At 44.4% G+C, this 18,026-nt stretch overlaps 3 non-coding genes across 3 annotated transcripts; 2 read left to right on the plus strand and 1 right to left on the minus strand.

Annotated features, from left to right (window-relative positions):
• The first annotated feature begins 7,820 nt into the window (after positions 1-7,820).
• Positions 7,821-7,892, plus strand: trnaw-cca (transfer RNA tryptophan (anticodon CCA)). Its single transcript has one exon. It is a non-coding gene; the product is annotated as a tRNA-Trp (tRNA).
• A 1,574-nt stretch (positions 7,893-9,466) lies between these two features.
• Positions 9,467-9,558, minus strand: trnar-ucu (transfer RNA arginine (anticodon UCU)). The gene is given in 2 exon segments: positions 9,467-9,502; positions 9,522-9,558. It is a non-coding gene; the product is annotated as a tRNA-Arg (tRNA).
• Positions 9,559-12,201: 2,643 nt separating this feature from the next.
• Positions 12,202-12,274, plus strand: trnar-acg (transfer RNA arginine (anticodon ACG)). The gene has a single exon. It is a non-coding gene; the product is annotated as a tRNA-Arg (tRNA).
• Positions 12,275-18,026: the final 5,752 nt, after the last annotated feature.

Raw genomic sequence — 18,026 nt, forward strand, 5'->3', positions numbered from 1 at the left:
CACTCGATCATCCCACCTTCTGAAACATTAACTTATTGACACTATTGAGTGACCTTTTAATGCAGTGACTGTGAGAAGAGCTTTAAAAGTAGAAATGAACTGCTGACACATCAACGCATGCCCATTGGTTGAGAGACTGTTCACCTGCTCCGTGTGTGGGAAGGGATTCACTCAGTCATCACACGTGCTGAGACACCAGCGAGTTCACGAAATGAGCAGGTCCAACGAGCCGGTCTGTAACACAGGCCAATGACTCAGTGCAGCTCGTTACCCAGTCACTGGGCTCCGTTATAGCCTCTCCTTTGAGTAACACACAAAGAGAAATTTAAAATCTGAAACAGAAAGAGATAATGTATAACACTTCATATCAACCACCAGTTTTTCCCTCTTTCCGGCTTTTAAAACAATCTGTTTCACAGTTTGTCAAACCCGAAACAGCCTCTGGGATTTGCTGATTGAGAATTTCAGTGGAAATTGGGACCGTCATTAATTATCGGAACAAATATCCCCGCTGAGGTTTCGGGATTGTTACTGGTTTATTTATATCAGTGAGTGACCGATTTTAAACTAGTTGAGGGTCTAAACCTCAGGTCAGAGCCTGGGATAGACAAGAGATTCTTCAATGTATCAAGTTAAATTACACTGATTCCACCAACACTGGACATCACATCCCTCAAACATTGTTACCTGTTACTGTATAAAACTGGTGAGGGTGGAAATGGGAAATAACTGAAAAAAACTTCATTGTTTCAAAGTTACTTCTGATCATTATTATTATACAAACATTCTACAGCCGGTCCCTTAAAAAGGACCCAATATCAAACCAGTCCCCAGTCCTTGGGCCTGTGCCTATGTTGTGATTTGCACCCGCTTCTGACTGACTTGGTATCAGACGCACTCCCGTCAACAGTAAACGGATGGAGCCGGATCCATAAGAGAAAAATGAGGACCGACCTCCGCGGTTCTCCCAGAGTGCGGGAGGCGGAGTAACAGCAGCAGACAGAGAGATCTCTCTAAACCAGCCGCTGCCGCCGGAGAGAAGCGAGTCCCGTTCCGAGCCGTGTCTGTCAGGCGCCCGCTGACCCTCTCTTCACTGAAGGGGACCGATTCAGCACCAACTCACACACCCACCATTGGATCATTGAATCACCTTCAACACCTGAATTACATCACCACTTAATCCTCGATACACGAGGAAATACAAACCTTGTCCACGCATCTAGCCCTCATAATGTAACCATTTTAGCCCCGGTATCATTCTGGTCTTTCTTCGCTGCACCTCCTGCAAGGCCAATATATCCTTCCTGAGGTCTGGTGCCCAGGACTGAATGCCGTACTCTAAATGTGGCCTTAGCAGAGTTTATTGAATTCTAACATAACTTCCACCCTTTTGAATTCCAGTTCCCTTGAGATAAAGGCCGACATTCCATTAGCCATTTTCATTATTTTTTGCACCTGTCTGCCAACTCTTCGTGATTTCCCGAAGTATCTCTGCTCACCCGCAGTTCCTGGCTTCTCACCATTTTGAAAATACTCTGATTTATCTTGCTTCGGGCCAAAGTGGATGGCCTCACATTTCCCCAGATTGAAACTTTGAACAGTCTGGGGCTCTTTTGTATAGAAAAGAGAAGGCTGAGGGTGACCTGATCCAGGACTTTAAGATTATGCAAGGGTTTGATCGGTCAGATGTAGATAAGGTGTTTGTACTTTTGGGAGTGGGGATGTGAGAACTTAGGGCCATGAATATAATAGTCATCAATAAATCCAATCTGGCATTCAAGAGAAACATATTTATCCAGAGAGTCGTTAGAATGTGCAGCTCGCTCCCACACGGAGTAGTTAATGCGAATCGCATGGATGCATTTGCAGGGAAGCTGGATAAACACATGGAGGAGAAAGGAATATTCGGGTTTGCTCATCGGGTTAGATGAAGAGGGGTTGGAGGAGGCTCGTCTGCAGCATAAACACCGGTATAGTCTAGTTGGGCCGAATTGCCTGTTTCTGTGATGTACATTCGATGTAATTCTATGTAAGCTCCATCTGACACAGTTTTACCAACTCACTGAATCTATCAATTTCCTTTTATAACTTTATGCTCCCATCCACACTACTCACTGCGCCAAACTTGGTGTCGTCAACAAACCTGGATATACCGCTCTCTATTCCTTTATCTGCCTCATTTATACAGATCCCTGGGGGACACCACTAATCAAATCCTGTCAATTTGAGTACATACCCATTAACCCTACTCTCTGTCTCCTACCTCCAAACCAACTCCCTCCCCATGTCAATGGGTTGCTTTGAATTCCACATGTTCTCATTTCTGTTAACAGTCTCTGATGTTAAACCTTAACGAATGCCTCTGGAAGTCAATACACACATAACCCCCATAGACACTCCATTATTTACCACGTTAGTTACATCTTCAAAAAGTTTAGTTAGACTTGACTTACACTTTACAAATCCATGCTGGCTCTCTCTGATCAATTCATGTTTATCCAAGTGCTCAGTCATTCTTTCCCTAATAACAGATTCTGGTAACTTCCCCACAACAGACGTCAGACTAATAGGTCTATAATTTCCTGTTTTATCTCTCCTCCCCTTCCTAATTAATGGAATGACATTTGAAATTTTTCAATCCATGGAACAATTCCTGAATCAAGAGAGTTTTGAACGATCATGACTAAAGCATGTACAATTTCCTCACCTATTCCCCTGGGATGGTCACCATCAGGTCCTGGAGATTTGTCTATCTTTAGTCTAATTGTTTTCTCCAATACCATTATTTTACTTACACTGAATCCCCTTGATTTATTTTCAGTTTTCCTCGTGTCTCTGGTACATTATCCTCATGCTTTTCTGTGAGTGTCAAAAAAGGCTGCTATTTCCTGATTTTTCAATTACAATATCACCTCCATTTGTCTTTCAGGGGCCCACATTACTCTTAGTCACCCTTCTTTCTCTTAATGTACGTGTAAAAACCTTGAAAGTTGTCCTTAATTTCACTCACTAGTTTTTCTCGTTTTCCCTCTTTGCACCTTTTACGATTTTTTTTTCGTTTCAGCACCACAATAAACAACTCTTCACTGTGAAATTTGCTAAATTAGTTCTTCAGTGTCAGAGCGAGAATTGTCCATCCCCAATTTATTGAAAGTAACAAACACAAGCACAAATATTCATTCGTCTATCAAAGCACTGATGGACACAGAAAGATAAACACAGCTTGAAACGCAGTCAGTATCGGGATTCACAGGGAAACGGGCAAGCGAAATTGACAAAGATCAAACAGTCTGAACCCCCAACAGAATGTGACGTGTAGCTGATAGATATTAATGAGAGGAGGTGGGAAACAGTACCATGACTTGGCTCCGTGGCTTAGTTAGTTAAAGCGCTTGTTCAGTAAATAAGAGATCCTGGGTTCAACTCCCAGTGGTGCCTTTGTTTAATTCGTGGTGTTTAGTGAATTTTGGACGGAAAAACGCACAGTGCGGTGTTTGTGTTTTGTTCAGGAGCCAACACAGAACTGATCAGGAAGTCTCTTCAAAAATGCCTTTTCATTATACAGTCAGCCCTCTCATAGAATGTGTCCGTGACACGTTCTTGTTTCTGGGCTCATTGAGGTCGGGGGATAATTCTCGATTCGAGGGTCATACCCTGGAGAAGCCCTAATTTCACCCTAGACTTTTGATCTTGACGTGCGGTTCAAACTTTGCAAAGAGGAAAAACAAATCCACAAATCACTCCACCTGAATCTCAAGCGCTTTCGGAAGAAGTTCAGTTCAAACAATCAGGACTTTAAAGGCACCTCAATGACCTGCACTTTCATTGAACGAGCTTTGCTTCCAATTGCATTCGACCTTGAAACCGCTCTGGGCTTTCATCTCACTGTAGCAGAGTTTGGCTGCTCTGTATCTGTGAGCATGTCGGTGACGAGGTTAGTTCTGATATTGGTCGCTTTCAATTTTTAAGATCTCGTCAAGTTCAGGGAAAAGAAACCGAGAATCGAATTGTCCCTGTAAGTGATGAATTGAAGGGATTGGTGCTCCAAGCAGATCTGGAAAATGCGCAGTGCGGTCGCTCAGGAATTCCAAATCCACCCTCTCACCACTCGGTGATCATATTAACTGAGCTTTACTCTGGCCCAGTGACACCGCGCTGAAATCGAGTATTTCTCCGGCACGTTTCCCTTAACTTCACAGTTGCTGGTTTAAGATTGAAGACCGGCTCGTTGGATTTTCACTCCTGCAAGTTTCAACCATTCATTTTGGAAAAGTAAACTGACAGTAGACAGCTGTTATATTGGTCACTGCAGCCTCAAGGTTTAGCTCAGTGAATTAATGGTTTCGCAGGTGACCTCTTCACTTGTCTCGATGGTGCTATTGGTTAGATTGATTCGAGCCCTTATTTTATTTTTCCTCAGGATTCATCGCCTCAAAGTTCCAGGGTTTCAATGTGTGTTTTGTCTGCAAGAAAATGTACCGTGATCATTGCCGGCTGAGCAGGGCTGATATTCCACCATTTTCCCTGTGGACTAAAAAAAACCTTGTGATTGGAGAGCAGGCACATGAAACTTATAAAGGAATGGAACATTGGCTTCACGGAAATCACAATTCATCTTGACAGACAAGATCCTGAAAGGCGAATTCGCTGTGACATGGAGATTTCTGTAGTGAGCGAGACCAGACTGTTTCTATGTTCAGAGAATAAATGGCGCACGCTTTATGTTGGAAAAGCAAAACGGTGGGGATTTTTGTCATAGCCCGATGCCTTTCGTGTTGTATCAATTGTCCCTCATTGTGTTACTTTCATCTTGATCGCATAACCAGTTCGGGCGTTCTTGTGATAAATGGCGACAATTGCCTGCTTTGATAAATTTAACAACGGCTGCACCAGATTCCTGGCGTCAAAAACACTGAACTTTTAACCCCACTCTTAAGATACAGTCTGTAAAATAATGAAATTTCATCACATGCAAAGCACAAAAATCAAAGATTCCAACCACTCGCTGTGTGAAGAAGTTTTTACTCATGTCACCTTTGGTTCTTTTACCAATCACCTTAAATCTATGCCCTTTGGTTCATGCCCCTTCCGCCAATGGGAACAGTTTCACTCTATCTACTCTGTCTCGGCCCTTCATGATTTTGAATAATTCTATCAAATCTCCTCTCAGCCTTCTCAGTTCCAAGGTGAACAATCCCAGCGTCTTCAGTCTATCCATGTAATTTAAGTCCCTCATCCCTGGAATCATTCTAGTAAATCTCTTCTGCACCCTCTCAAGGCCTTCACATCCTTCCAAAAGTGCACTGCCCAGAACTGGACACAATACTCCATTTGTGGCCGAAATAGTGTTTTATGAAGGTTCATCATGACTTCCATGCTTTTCTACTCTATGCCCCTCTTTATAAAGCCCAGGACCCCGTCTGCTTTATAAACCGCTTTCTCAACCTGCCCTGCCACTTTCAACGATTTGTGCACATATACCCCAAGATCCCTCTGTTCCTCTAACCCTTTTAGAATTCTGCCCTCTAGTTTATATTGCCTCTCCTCGTTTTTCCCACCGAAATGCATCACCTCGCATTTTTCCGTGTTAAACTTCATCTGCCACGTGTCCGTCCATGCCACCAGCGTGTCCATATCCTCTTCAAGTCTATCCACCTCACTGTTCTCTACCCTTCCAAGTTTTGTGTCATCTGCAAATTTTGATATTGTACCCTTTACTCCCAAGTCCAAGTCATTAATATATATCAAGAAAAGTAGTGGTCCCAGCACCGACCCCTATGGAACACCATTGCCCACCTCTCTCCTGTTCGAAAAACAACCATTCACCACAACTCTCTGTTTCCTGTCATTTAGCTAGTGTTGCATCCATATTGCTATTGCCCCCATTATTCCATGGGCTGCAATCTTGACAGCAAGCCTACCACGTGGCACATTATCAAACGCTTTTTGAAAATCCATATACACCACGTCAACTGCATTGACCTCATCTACCCTCTCTGTTACATCATCAACCAACTCTATCAAGTTGGTTAAACACGATTTGCCTTTAACAAATCCGTGCTGGCTTTCCCTAATCAATCCACACTCGTCCAAGTGACTGTTAATTCTGTCCCGGATTATCATTTCCAAAACTTTCCCCATCACCGAGGTTAAACTGACTGGCCTACAGTTGCTGGGTTTATCTTTACACCCTTTTTTTGAACAAGGTTGTAACCTTTGCAATTCTCCAGTCCTCTGGCACCATCCCCATATCTAAGGATGTCTGGAAGATTATTGCCAGTACCTCTCCAATTTCCCCCTTTACTTCCCTCAGCATCCTCGGGTGCATCCCATCCAGACTAGTTGACTTATCTATTTTAAGTACAGCAAGCCTTTCTAGTACCTCTTCTTTCTCATTTTTTAGCCCATCCAGTATCTTAACTATATCTTCCTTTACCGAGAATCTGGCAGCATCTTCTTCCTTGGTAAAGAACAATGCGAAGTACTCATTTAGTACCTCAGGCCGTGCCCACTGCCTCCATGAGTAGATCTCCTTTATGGTCCCTAATCGGCCCCACCCCTCCTCTTACTACCCGTTTACTGTTAACATGTCTGTAGAAGACTTTTTGATTCCCTTTTATGTTTTCCGCTATTCTTATGCTCTCTCTTTGCCCCTCTTATTTCCTTTTTCACTTCCCCTCTGAACTTTCTATATTCTCTCTGGTTGACACTTGTGTTATCAACCTGACACCTGTCATACGACACTTTTCCCCGCTTCATCTTACTCTCTATCTCTCTTATTATCCAGGGAGCTCTGGCTTTAGTTGCCCTACCTTTCTACCTCGTTGGAATGTACCTTGTCTGTACCCGAATCATCTTTTTAAACGCCGCCCACTGTCCAATTATAATTTTGCCTGACAATCTTTAATTCCAATTTACCGGGGCCAGATCTGTTCTCATCCCACTGAAATTGACCCTCCTCCAATTGAGTACTTTTACTTTAGAGTGGACAGAGTCCATTTCCATAGCTATTCTAATCCTTATGATACTGATCGCTGCTCCCTAAATGCTCCCCCACTGACACTTGCTCCACTTGGCCCGTGTCATTCCCTTGCACCAAGTCCAGCAATGCCTCCTTCCTCAGTGGGCCAGAAACGTACTGGTCGAGAAAGTTACCCTGAACACATTTCAAAAATTCTTCCCCTTCTTTGCGCCTTATATTATTGTTATCCAAGTCTATATTAGGACATTGCACCTCTCTGTAATTTCCATGCAAATTTGCTCCTCCATATCCGTCCCACCAGCTGGTGGCCTATAGAATACACCAAGTAGTGTAATCGGACCTTTATTGTTCCTTGACTCGAACTCAGTACCCAGGAGAAATTCCCTCGTTCCTGGGAACTTTGTATTAAGCAGAAGTTAGCAGCAAAAAGTGTTCGTGGTGGGACTGAGAAATGCTTTAACAGCCGGCACCCTGAAAACAGAGCTCCAAGTGTCGGTTTAAATAAAGTCCTGAACTGACAGAGCGGAGGGCAGATGAGGATTGAATTAAATCCCAATTCACTGAATCTAAACAAGGTTTAAATAAGTGAACCTGTCAGGAGTGGGATTCCTGAGCTTGTGTGTGAGCTGAAACTGGATCGGTCCAGTTCTGTAAAGACTGAATGGCAGGCGGCTCCCAGACAGGGCTCAGGCCGGGACTGGCAGCTCTCCGCTGGGAACGGCTGGATTGGAGAGCGGGGCTCCTGCGGTGTTGCTGCTGCTGCTTCCGCCTCTTCGAGTCCCTGTGGCGGTCGGTACCGATCTCCCTCCTATGGATCCGGCTCCAGGTGGGCGCTGTGGACCTCGTGGCGCAACGGTAGCGCGTCTGACTCCAGATCAGAAGGATGCGTGTTCGAATCACGTCGGGGTCATTGCATTTTCACAACGTTTCAGTGTCACTCTGTTTTATCGCGGGGCAGTCTTTCAGGGATGGTCTGTTCACTGTGTGTAAAATAATATTTATCACAGAATGAACACACCACAGAAGGAGGCCATTCAACCCATCAATCCCTTACCTGCCTTTTGTAAGACCAATCCCATTGGTCCCATTCCCCGTCCCTTTCCCCGTGGCCCTGCATTTTCCCCTTCAAGTATTTATCAAATTCCTTTTTAAAAGCCACGATTGAATCTGCTTCCACCGCCCTTTCAGGCAGCACATTCCAGATCATAACCATTCGCTGCGTAAAAAAGATTTTCCTCATGTCGCCTTTGGTTCTTTTGCCAATCACCTCAAATCTGTGTCCTCTGGTTCTCGACACTTCCGCCAATGGGAACAGCTTCTCTTTATTAACTTTATCTGAACCCTTCATGACTTTGAACACTTCTATCAAATCTCCTCTGAACCTTCTCTGCTCTGAGGAGACCGCACGGCGTAAATGCGGTCAATTAGCTCCAATTTATTTATTTGGGCATTAAATAAAACGTGAAAGACTGGCGAGGCGTTGTGTGAACGGAGCTCACTGCTTTAAGACAATAAATCCAATCACTGCGTGGGCGCTGGGTTAAAATCTCACCACTGATAGAATTTCTGGCAATGTTCATTTTGACCTGTTCGCAGAAAACCCGATTGTCGTGCGATGGAGCAGAGGATGTGAAAGAAGCTGAAAGTGGAAGTGCAGATATTAGTTTCATCACAGTGACTGGACACGTTTCCACAGGTTCGGGCCTCTCACCTGAAGATTCTTTCCAGCAGAGTGGGACAGGTGATCAGAGTGACCGGGCTCCAGCGGCGCAATCGGTCAGTGCGCGGTCCTTATCTGACAGGACAGGGTCGGGAAATACCGAGGTTGTTAATTCGAGTCTCACCGAGATCAAACAATCCTTTTCCTTGTGAACATTTCGACCGGAGTTGAAGGTACATTTGGTGTGTTCCAAAATGCATCTACTTATCTGAATTGCCATGTGGTTCCTCCGGATTACGCTGTTGCAATAGCAGATGAGATGTTCAGTATTACTTGTTTACAGGAGGGAAGCTGCGGTTTTGGAGACACAAACTATGATTTTGAACCATCCACAAATCGTGGGATTTAACTGGAGCTTTAAACCAGCGCCTTAGACCGCTCAGCCAGGATACTTTCCATCCTGCACTTCAGGAGCTAGTTTTACAGGAATAGAATTACTACAAGCAAGAATTCTCCCCCTCCAGCACCAATGCTCACACGGCAGCAGGATGCATGTGTCCAGTTAGAAACCTGTCTGAAGGAACATTCAGTCTGACAGAGCCGGAAGTCCAGCAGATTGACTTTCGGTCTGAGCAGATGTTGAGTCTCCTCCTTGAGAGAGTTTCTCCAATCCAGCTCAGAGTGGATTAAGAATCATAAATCCGGGTGTGACTGGAGCCACTTGTGTAAGATGAAGTGTCGGGGGCAGTTTCACATCCTTGACGGACATTTATGATCCTGCTGCAAAATTTCACTTCCCAGCTCCCGATCCGTGAACTAAAATCCAACTCTGGTGGGACTCGAACCCACAACCTTTGAATGTCCCCTCCGATTATGAAGTAGAAGTCCAACACGCTATCCATTGCGCCACAGAGTCAGTGATGGAATTTGAGGGAGAGCGGGGATCCTGTGCTGTGGTTGAGGCGGTCAGGCTGCTCCTGCTTCCGCCTCTCACATTCCGAGAGCCGGGGCGGCAGTCTGCACCGATCGCCCTCCAATGGATCCGGCTCCAGCCACTTGTTGTGGGCCTTGTGCAAGAACAGTCGCGTCTGACTCCACATCAGAAGGCTGCGTGTTTTGAACCAGGTTGAAATCACAGCATTTTCACTGTGTCTCAGGGTCCTGCCGACTGATTTTAGATCGGGACAGTGTTTTAGCGATGGGATGTTCAGTGTTTGTGCAACAATATCAAAATTAAATTTGACACATTAATGAGCTTTTTGTTCTATTACTTTCTATTTACACCCTCTCCAGTTTTATGTAGAAACAGTTTACAATGTTTAAGGGATGTGGTGTGCAGTGTTTGTGGAATCAGTGTAATTAAATTTGATACTTTCATCTGTTCCTTCTCCAACCCAGACCCTTATCATTAGATTTGTAGTTTCACCCTGTTTAAAATAGGTTACTCAGTGATAGAAATAAATCAGTAACAACCCCGAAACCTCAGCGGGTATATTTGTTCCAATACTTTGTGATGGTCTCGATTTCCATTCAAATTTTCAATCAGCAATTCCCAACGGGTGTTTTGGGTTTGACAAACTAAGTTAAGTACTTGACTGGTTCCTGGAAATGATCCAGTGGGGATTTCCTTACCGGTACAGATATAGAAATAAATACATTCCATCATTTCACAAATGACAGTTGTGTAAATAAATATATCGCGATATCCAACATGGAAAAGCAACTCTTCATGTTCATAAAAAAATTTCCACATTTTATTGTATTAATCCTCTCACATTTCAATGTAGAACATATATTCAGAGCATCCCTCTAAACTTAAAGAATGGTAAAACAATTGCAGATTTTACAAACACATAACACGCTATCGTATAAGTAAGATTAATCCCTACTTTGTGAAAGTTGTATTCTAATTGCCTTTATGATGTTACGAAAAATATTTCTCGATGTACATCCCCAACTTAACGGAGAAACTAAGATAAAAACCAAAAGGATTTTTCAAAAACTATTTGGGGCGATATGATCAGTTCCCCTTCTCCTTTCTTTAATTGTTACCTTTTGCTAATTGTTCATCTTGATCCGTTTGCTTCATTTTTTCCTCAGTCATTTATGGTGAATTTTCTATCTGTTAACGTTCTTAAATATTTGATTTGTTTGTTCCCTACATCTTGAATTGTGAATTGTTGATCTCCATGTAAAAGTGTGAAACAGAAATGTGTTTATATTCAGGCGTGACTCTGAAGTGTGAGACCGAGAGGTGATGCCGGAAGTGTGACCGAGAGAACAACTGCTGGAGGCGGAACTGTCCGTAACCTAACATACCCCCTGTGGCATTGCTCATGGTGGGTCGGATGACAATGTTTTATATTGACTGAACGGCTATGTATATAACACACAACGGATTTTAATGCTGCTTTAACTCCACAAAGTATAATCACCATAAATGACCAAAGTCTCAGATCAGTTAGAATTGAATTACTGTTGGTGAGGGGAGTTTGTACATTGGAAGGAGTTTATATATTTACAGCTCCAGGTAAACCTGCAAACCTCTCTCTCCTGTAGGTTACGTCACCATGAGGTGTCGACCTTTCTTTGCGCTTCTGGACTTCTGAAGTGTGATTGAACCTGACCAAAAGTTTCCAAAAATTAGTGAGGAAGGAAGGTATCAGTGTAAATGGGAGATATAAACGTGGATATTTCACTGGGTACCATGGGAACCAGATACACTGCTCATTCCAGTTATTTGTCCAGCAGGAAACATAAATCATTCTCTTCAACTGTACTCGCCCGAAGGAAAAGGAAACAGTTATTTCTTTTAGCTTCTTCTGTTGGTTTACGTTCACTCACCGAGAAAGTGAGAGAGAGAGAGAGACTGAGAGACTGAATTGGCTTTTTCACTTTATAATCAATTATACTTTGTACTTATTGTTAGAGACGGTTCCATCCCAACAATCCTGTGCCTGACCTTCTCATTGATACTAAGATGTGTTCAAAATGAGTTTCAACCAATTTTACAAAAGCTGAACAGCGAAAACTGCTCCGAAACCAGCTTCGCTGAGCAACTCTTCATGGAGATTCGGTTGCTGGTTGTAAGTAAAGAAGTTTGTACAATCAGCCCTCTGGAGCAATATCCTCAAAAGGTGTTTCGGACACATTGTATGAGAGGTCCGCCTGTACAGTGCAGGAACACTTCCATACTGCAGATCTGGAATCCTTTCCTTGTTGGCTCCGGAACTAATACAAATACCGCTCTGTGTTATTTTGTTGCTTAATTCACAAATTGGATAAATATCACAAAAGGCCCCGACCAAACGGGCACTTTGAGCAGCTCAGCCACGGAGCCAAATCAAACTGCAACTTCACCACCTCCTCTCACTGATACCTGTCAGATACTCGCCACTGTCTGGTGGAGTTTGAGGCCGTTTGGTACATTTCTATATCTCTTGTCTATTTCGCTGTGTTCACCGACACTGTCTGCATCTCTCGCTGTGTTTATCTCTCTGTGTCAATCTGTGGGTTGATTCTGAATGAAAAATGAAATAAAACAGATCAGTCAACAGCTGGACCAGTGGCGCAATGGATAACGCGTCTGACTACGGATCAGAAGATTGTAGGTTCAACTCCTACCTGGCTCGAATTTATGCAACTTTCCCTCTGACACTGGGGAACGAAGAATCAAACTTCATAATAAAATATTGTTTATGGTGAATCAGCGAAGAAAACATTCCATTTTCAATTATTTAGGTTCAGTTATGTATAGAATGAAACTGTGACCACAACGTGTTTCGAACAAGCCGCCTTTTAAGTTGATGTCCGGCTCGCTAACATTACAGCACGAGGTGTGGGCACCGCACTGATAACCTTCAGGTGTATCCGGGCCTTTCAGACACTTCGTGTGACACAAGAGCTTTCCAATCCCCGCCAGCTCCTGGACACCGAGACTTCCGTTCGAAGCAGCATTCACCGCCAGGACCGCGATTCCGCTCCATTTGCCGGTCTGCATAAAATCCGATGCTAAAATTACAAAGTAGGACGGACAGTATCTGGAAAACAGTTCAACTTTCAGTGTTCAGACTTTGGTAAGAGCTGTGAACAGGACTTTGGGTAAATATAAATTGGCTGTGGAGTCGGAGTTAGCTGTTCTGTTATAAACTGTGTGTGTGCATATATGAGTGTGATGTTTATATATGAACTGTGGGTGTGTATATATGAGTGCGATGTTTATATATGAACTGTGGGTGTGTATATATGAGTGTGATGTTTATATATGAACTGTGGCTGTGTATATATGAGTGTGATGTTTATATATGAACTGTGGCTGTGTATATATGAGTGCGATGTTTATATATGAACTGTGGGTGTGTATATATGAGTGCGATGTTTATATATGAACTGTGGGTGTGTATATATGAGTGTGATATTCATATATGAACTGTGGGTGTGTATATATGAGTGTGATATTCATATATGAACTGTGGGTGTGTATATATGAGTGTGATATTTATATATGAACTGTGGGTGTGTATATATGAGTGTGATATTCATATATGAACTGTGGGTGTGTATATATGAGTGTGATATTCATATATGAACTGTGGGTGTGTATATATGAGTGTGATATTTATATATGAACTGTGGGTGTGTATATATGAGTGTGATATTTATATATGAACTGTGGGGTGTATATATGAGTGTGATGTTTATATATGAACTGTGGGGTGTATATATGAGTGTGATGTTTATATATGAACTGTGGGTGTGTATATATGAGTGTGATGTTTATATATGAACTGTGGGTGTGTATATATGAGTGTGATGTTTATATATGAACTGTGGGGTGTATATATGAGTGCGATGTTTATATATGAACTGTGGGTGTGTATATATGAGTGTGATGTTTATATATGAACTGTGGGTGTGTATATATGAGTGTGATGTTTATATATGAACTGTGGGTGTGTATATATGAGTGTGATGTTTATATATGAACTGTGGGTGTGCATATATGAGTGCGATGTTTATATATGAACTGTGGGTGTGTATATATGAGTGTGATGTTTATATATGAACTGTGGGTGTGCATATATGAGTGCGATGTTTATATATGAACTGTGGGTGTGTATATATGAGTGCGATGTTTATGCATGAAGTGCGGATTGACCGGGAGGGGTAATTCCTCCTGGGGTTTTATTTTCTTCCAACTTAATGACACAAAGTTCAATTTGCAGTGCGACGGAAATCGCTCAGTTGGGAGGGCGTTTGACCAAAGATTTAAAGATCTCGGGTTTCACAAGTTTGAGTTATTTAGTTTCTGCCTCTTTGAATCCCAGAATTATTGAATGGTTTCAGCACGGAAGGAGGCCATTCGGCACGTCGAGTCCGTGCTGGCCCTCTGCAAGAGCAATCCAGCTGGTCACCCCCCCCCCCCAGTTTACCCGTAGCCCTGCATTTTTTTCCCTTCAAGTACTTATCCAATTCCCTTTTGAAAGCCACGATTGAATCTGCCTACAGCACTCACTTAGGCAGTGAATTCCAGATCTTAACCACTCGCTGTGTAAAAGCGTTTTTCCTCATGTTGACTTTGATTCTTTTGCAATCTCCATAAATCTTTGTCCTCTGGTTCTTGACCCTTCCGCCCATGGGAGCAGTTTCTCTCGATCCACTCTGTCTAGAATCTTCATCTTTTTAAAAACATCGACGAAATATCCTCTCAACATTCTCTGCTCTGAGGAGAACAACCCCAGCTTCTCCAGTCTATCCACGTTACTGAAGTCCTTCATTCCTGGAACCTTTCTAATAAATCTTTTCTGCACCTTCTCAAAGGCCTTCACATCCTTCCTAAAGTGCGGTGCCAAGAACTGGACACAATACTGCAGTTGTGGCCGAACCAGTGTTTTATAAAGGTTCATCATAACTTCCTTCCTGATGTACTCTATGCCTCTATTTGTGAAGCCCGCGATCCTGTGTGCTTCTTTAACCGCTTTCTCAATCTGCCCGGCCAACTTTAAAGATTTGTTCACATGAACCTCCAGATTTCTCGGTTCCTGCAGCTCCTTTCGAATTGTGCCCTTCAGTTTATTTCTCCTCTCCTCGTTCTTCCACCAAAATGTATCGCTTCGCACTTCTTTGCGTTAAATTTCATCTGCCATGTTTCTGCCCATTCCACCAACCTGTCTTTGTCCTGTCACTCTCCTCCTCACTGTTGTTGGACTGGAAAAATACGCTTGTGAACCCAGATCCAAACCCTCCAGCCTCCCCTCACCTAACCTGATATATATATAATAAAGAATGATTAGCCACTCCTATCCTCACAAAAATTCGATAGTTAAATCGCACATGTCGCATTTAGGTAGCAGCAAAGCATGATGGGATACTTGACCATTATGGGAGCAGTTCGTAACCCACACTGTAAGAGCTGACAAAGGCAGGTTTGTTGGATTTATGGCCACCCCCTCGATTATCTCCAGAGCACACTAAGGAATGTTTACTCAAGGACATTGTTTATCCTAACTAACTCACTTGGGATGATTAAGGGAGAAGCGGTGGATATCTCCAAGGTCACCCCAGCACAAAAGGGAGTGAGGGATGAGCTGCTCAGGACTTGTGAAGACCCCCGCCCAGTCTCAATGTTTGGGACTTATGTGTTCACTGATAAGGGCCCTCCTCAGGAATGTGAGATGTTTAATGTCATGGGACGACCCAAGGTAGCACCTGACAAGTGAGTGGCAGACTATACCACCCAATGAAACCCACTGTAGTTATGTAAACATGTACCCTCACCTTTCACAGCAGGTGGCTGTTGCTTATTGAAAGGTATAAACATGCTTGTAGTGCTGATGTTCCTTTGAGAGTTAGTCACGAGCTTGAGGAAGCTGACCACTCTCCCTTTGTGCACAAAGTTTTCTAATAAACTTTAACTTTGTCAGCAGTTCCGTCTCCGTCTGGTTTTGCTCCAAAAATTCGAGTCTAACAGTTGGTGTCAGAAGTGGGATACTGCGCTGCAGGTAGGCTAACGGATCCTGTATTGGAGGGTACGTGGTATAGTGAAACAGGATAGCCCTGTACTCCAGATGGGGGGTGCCCCTGTATAAAGCCCTCGAGGGTGAGGCCGGTAGCCTATGGTAGGGGCTCGGCTCATTATTGGAGACAGGATTGGCAGTGGCACTTGCCGCAGTATTAAAATTATCCACGTAGTAAAATTCCTCACGGAGACCACGGATTGACGGAATTGACTAGACCTGTCGGTATATAAGATATAGTGTATGTGTTTGTTTGCTTAGAGTATAAGTTTATGCCGCTATTCCGATACAGTATAAGGTTGGATTTTGAGAGTCACGTGGTGATCGACACGGACAAGGGTGGTGGTTTATCTCAAACACCGAGCCTGAGCCTGAATTAAGAGGACCAAGTCCCACGTGACGGTCAGAATTAAGTCGGCGAAGGGAACGACAACCACCACAGGATTGTGATCCGGGGACCAGTGAGTGTGTATAAATTAGACTATAAGGTGATACGTTTGTGCCGATTAAAGTATAAGATTAGAGTAAAATAAATTAAAGTATAAGATAGAGCATAAGGATATACGTAATGATTGACATGAGTAACGAGGGGAAACCCCTTCCTCCGGACGTCCCGGCTCTGCCCACCAGTGTCTCTGTTGTAAAACGAGTCCAAGAGGCTAATTTAAAATATCAAAGTGAAATGATCAGGAACGGATGGAAGGAAACGAGTCCAGTCGTCGATCAAATAGAGTGGTGGGCGGGACACAAGGCTGCTAAACAAATTAATTATGGTACCGTTCTGCTCGCTAGTTGGGCAGATCAGACAGGATATTTAATCGTGGACAAATGGGGGAGACCGTCTCCTCTACAGGACTTTTTGAGACCTGTACAAGAGGCTAAAGTTCGAGTTTGCAGCCTTTTGGATCTGGAAGTGCCAGCAACGGAGGAGTTAGACGATTTACAGGAATGTGGGGGGAATGGTTAAGGCAATGGAGGCTCTGCAGCACAAAACGCCGCAGGCTGAGTGCCTCCCGAATACAACCGTATCTGCCCTTCGGCACCGGTACAACCTGGAAATGGGGAGCCGAAACCCCTGGCCCCTGTCCGAGTAAATCCAAACCCAGCCGGAGGGGCAGCAAATGAGGAAATGGGAGGCAGGGGCACATTGGGGGGAATCTCAGCCTTTAACACCACAGGAGAGATCCAGCCTGATCCTTCTCATTCCCGACCTGAAGTGATATAACCCCATTGTCGACATATGGGCAAAGATACAAAGCGCCGCCCGACATTTTAATCTGTCCATAAAGGACATAAAAGATATCATTGAGGTTAAGTGCCTCTCTGCTGTCCATGGGGCGTTGCCCCCTTGGGATTTGCAAGTCCCAGCCACTATGGTCGAGTATGACACCCAATTTGAAGCTCTAAAGACCTGGGTTCAAGATGGATTGGGTAACGGCACTGCCACCTGGACAGAACTCACGGCCCCACGACAAAACCCTGGGGAAGACCCCAGTGCGTATATTGACCGGGTAATTGAACGGTATGAACATTGGGGACAGACCAACGGCATCCCCGCCAAACACAACGATCCAAGATTTATAGATAGCTTAATTCGGGGACTGGATAAACCATACCAAACAGCGCTTAGGATGGGGGCCAGTCCACAGGCCACTGAGGCAGGGCTTCGGGAATGGACTAGTCGGCTTTTCGGGTTCTATCTGACAGACACCCACACTCACCGCCAGGGCCACACCCTATCCGTCCTGCCGTGGATCCTGCACCACACTAGCCCAAAAATTAAAACAGAACCGGTGGTAGTAGCCCGAGAGGATCGTGCCTGCTCTAATTGCCAGGAAACAGGCCATTTATATCGAGACTGCCCCGTGTAAAGGAAACCATGAACCAATCGTGGGCGCCCGGGGCATAGCCAAGCCACGTGTTACGGAAAGGGGGGGGGGGAGGGAAGGACAGGGGCCCCGGGGAACCACTCAGGGGTCGCAAAGGCCAACAAGGGAGGGGGGCGTGTTATCCGACCGTGAATTGGAGGGACTGCGAGCTCTCCTCCTCCCATCTTCCCCTCATCAAGGATTGGACACCCAGGCCTCCTCCGTCGGTGGACCGGGGGCCACCCGCCCGTGTCTAAACGTACTGTTAGGAGGCCGGCAGTATTGTGCTCTTTTATACACGGGAGCCTCGGTGTCGATAACCGACTCAGATTTTCCTACCGTAAACAAAAAAATACATATCAGCGGGGTTAGTGGGGAGAGCGTGATCCTTCGCCAGAGCATTCCAATCCCCCTACAGCTATCCCCCGGGCCAGGCTCTGGGAAGATCCCAATAACCAGGGTCTGATTTTGGGAATGGACATCTTGCACCAGATCGAGGC

The sequence above is a fragment of the Heptranchias perlo genome, unplaced genomic scaffold (genome assembly GCF_035084215.1).
Source record: "Heptranchias perlo isolate sHepPer1 unplaced genomic scaffold, sHepPer1.hap1 HAP1_SCAFFOLD_266, whole genome shotgun sequence".
In the NCBI taxonomy this organism is placed as follows: domain Eukaryota; kingdom Metazoa; phylum Chordata; class Chondrichthyes; order Hexanchiformes; family Hexanchidae; genus Heptranchias; species Heptranchias perlo.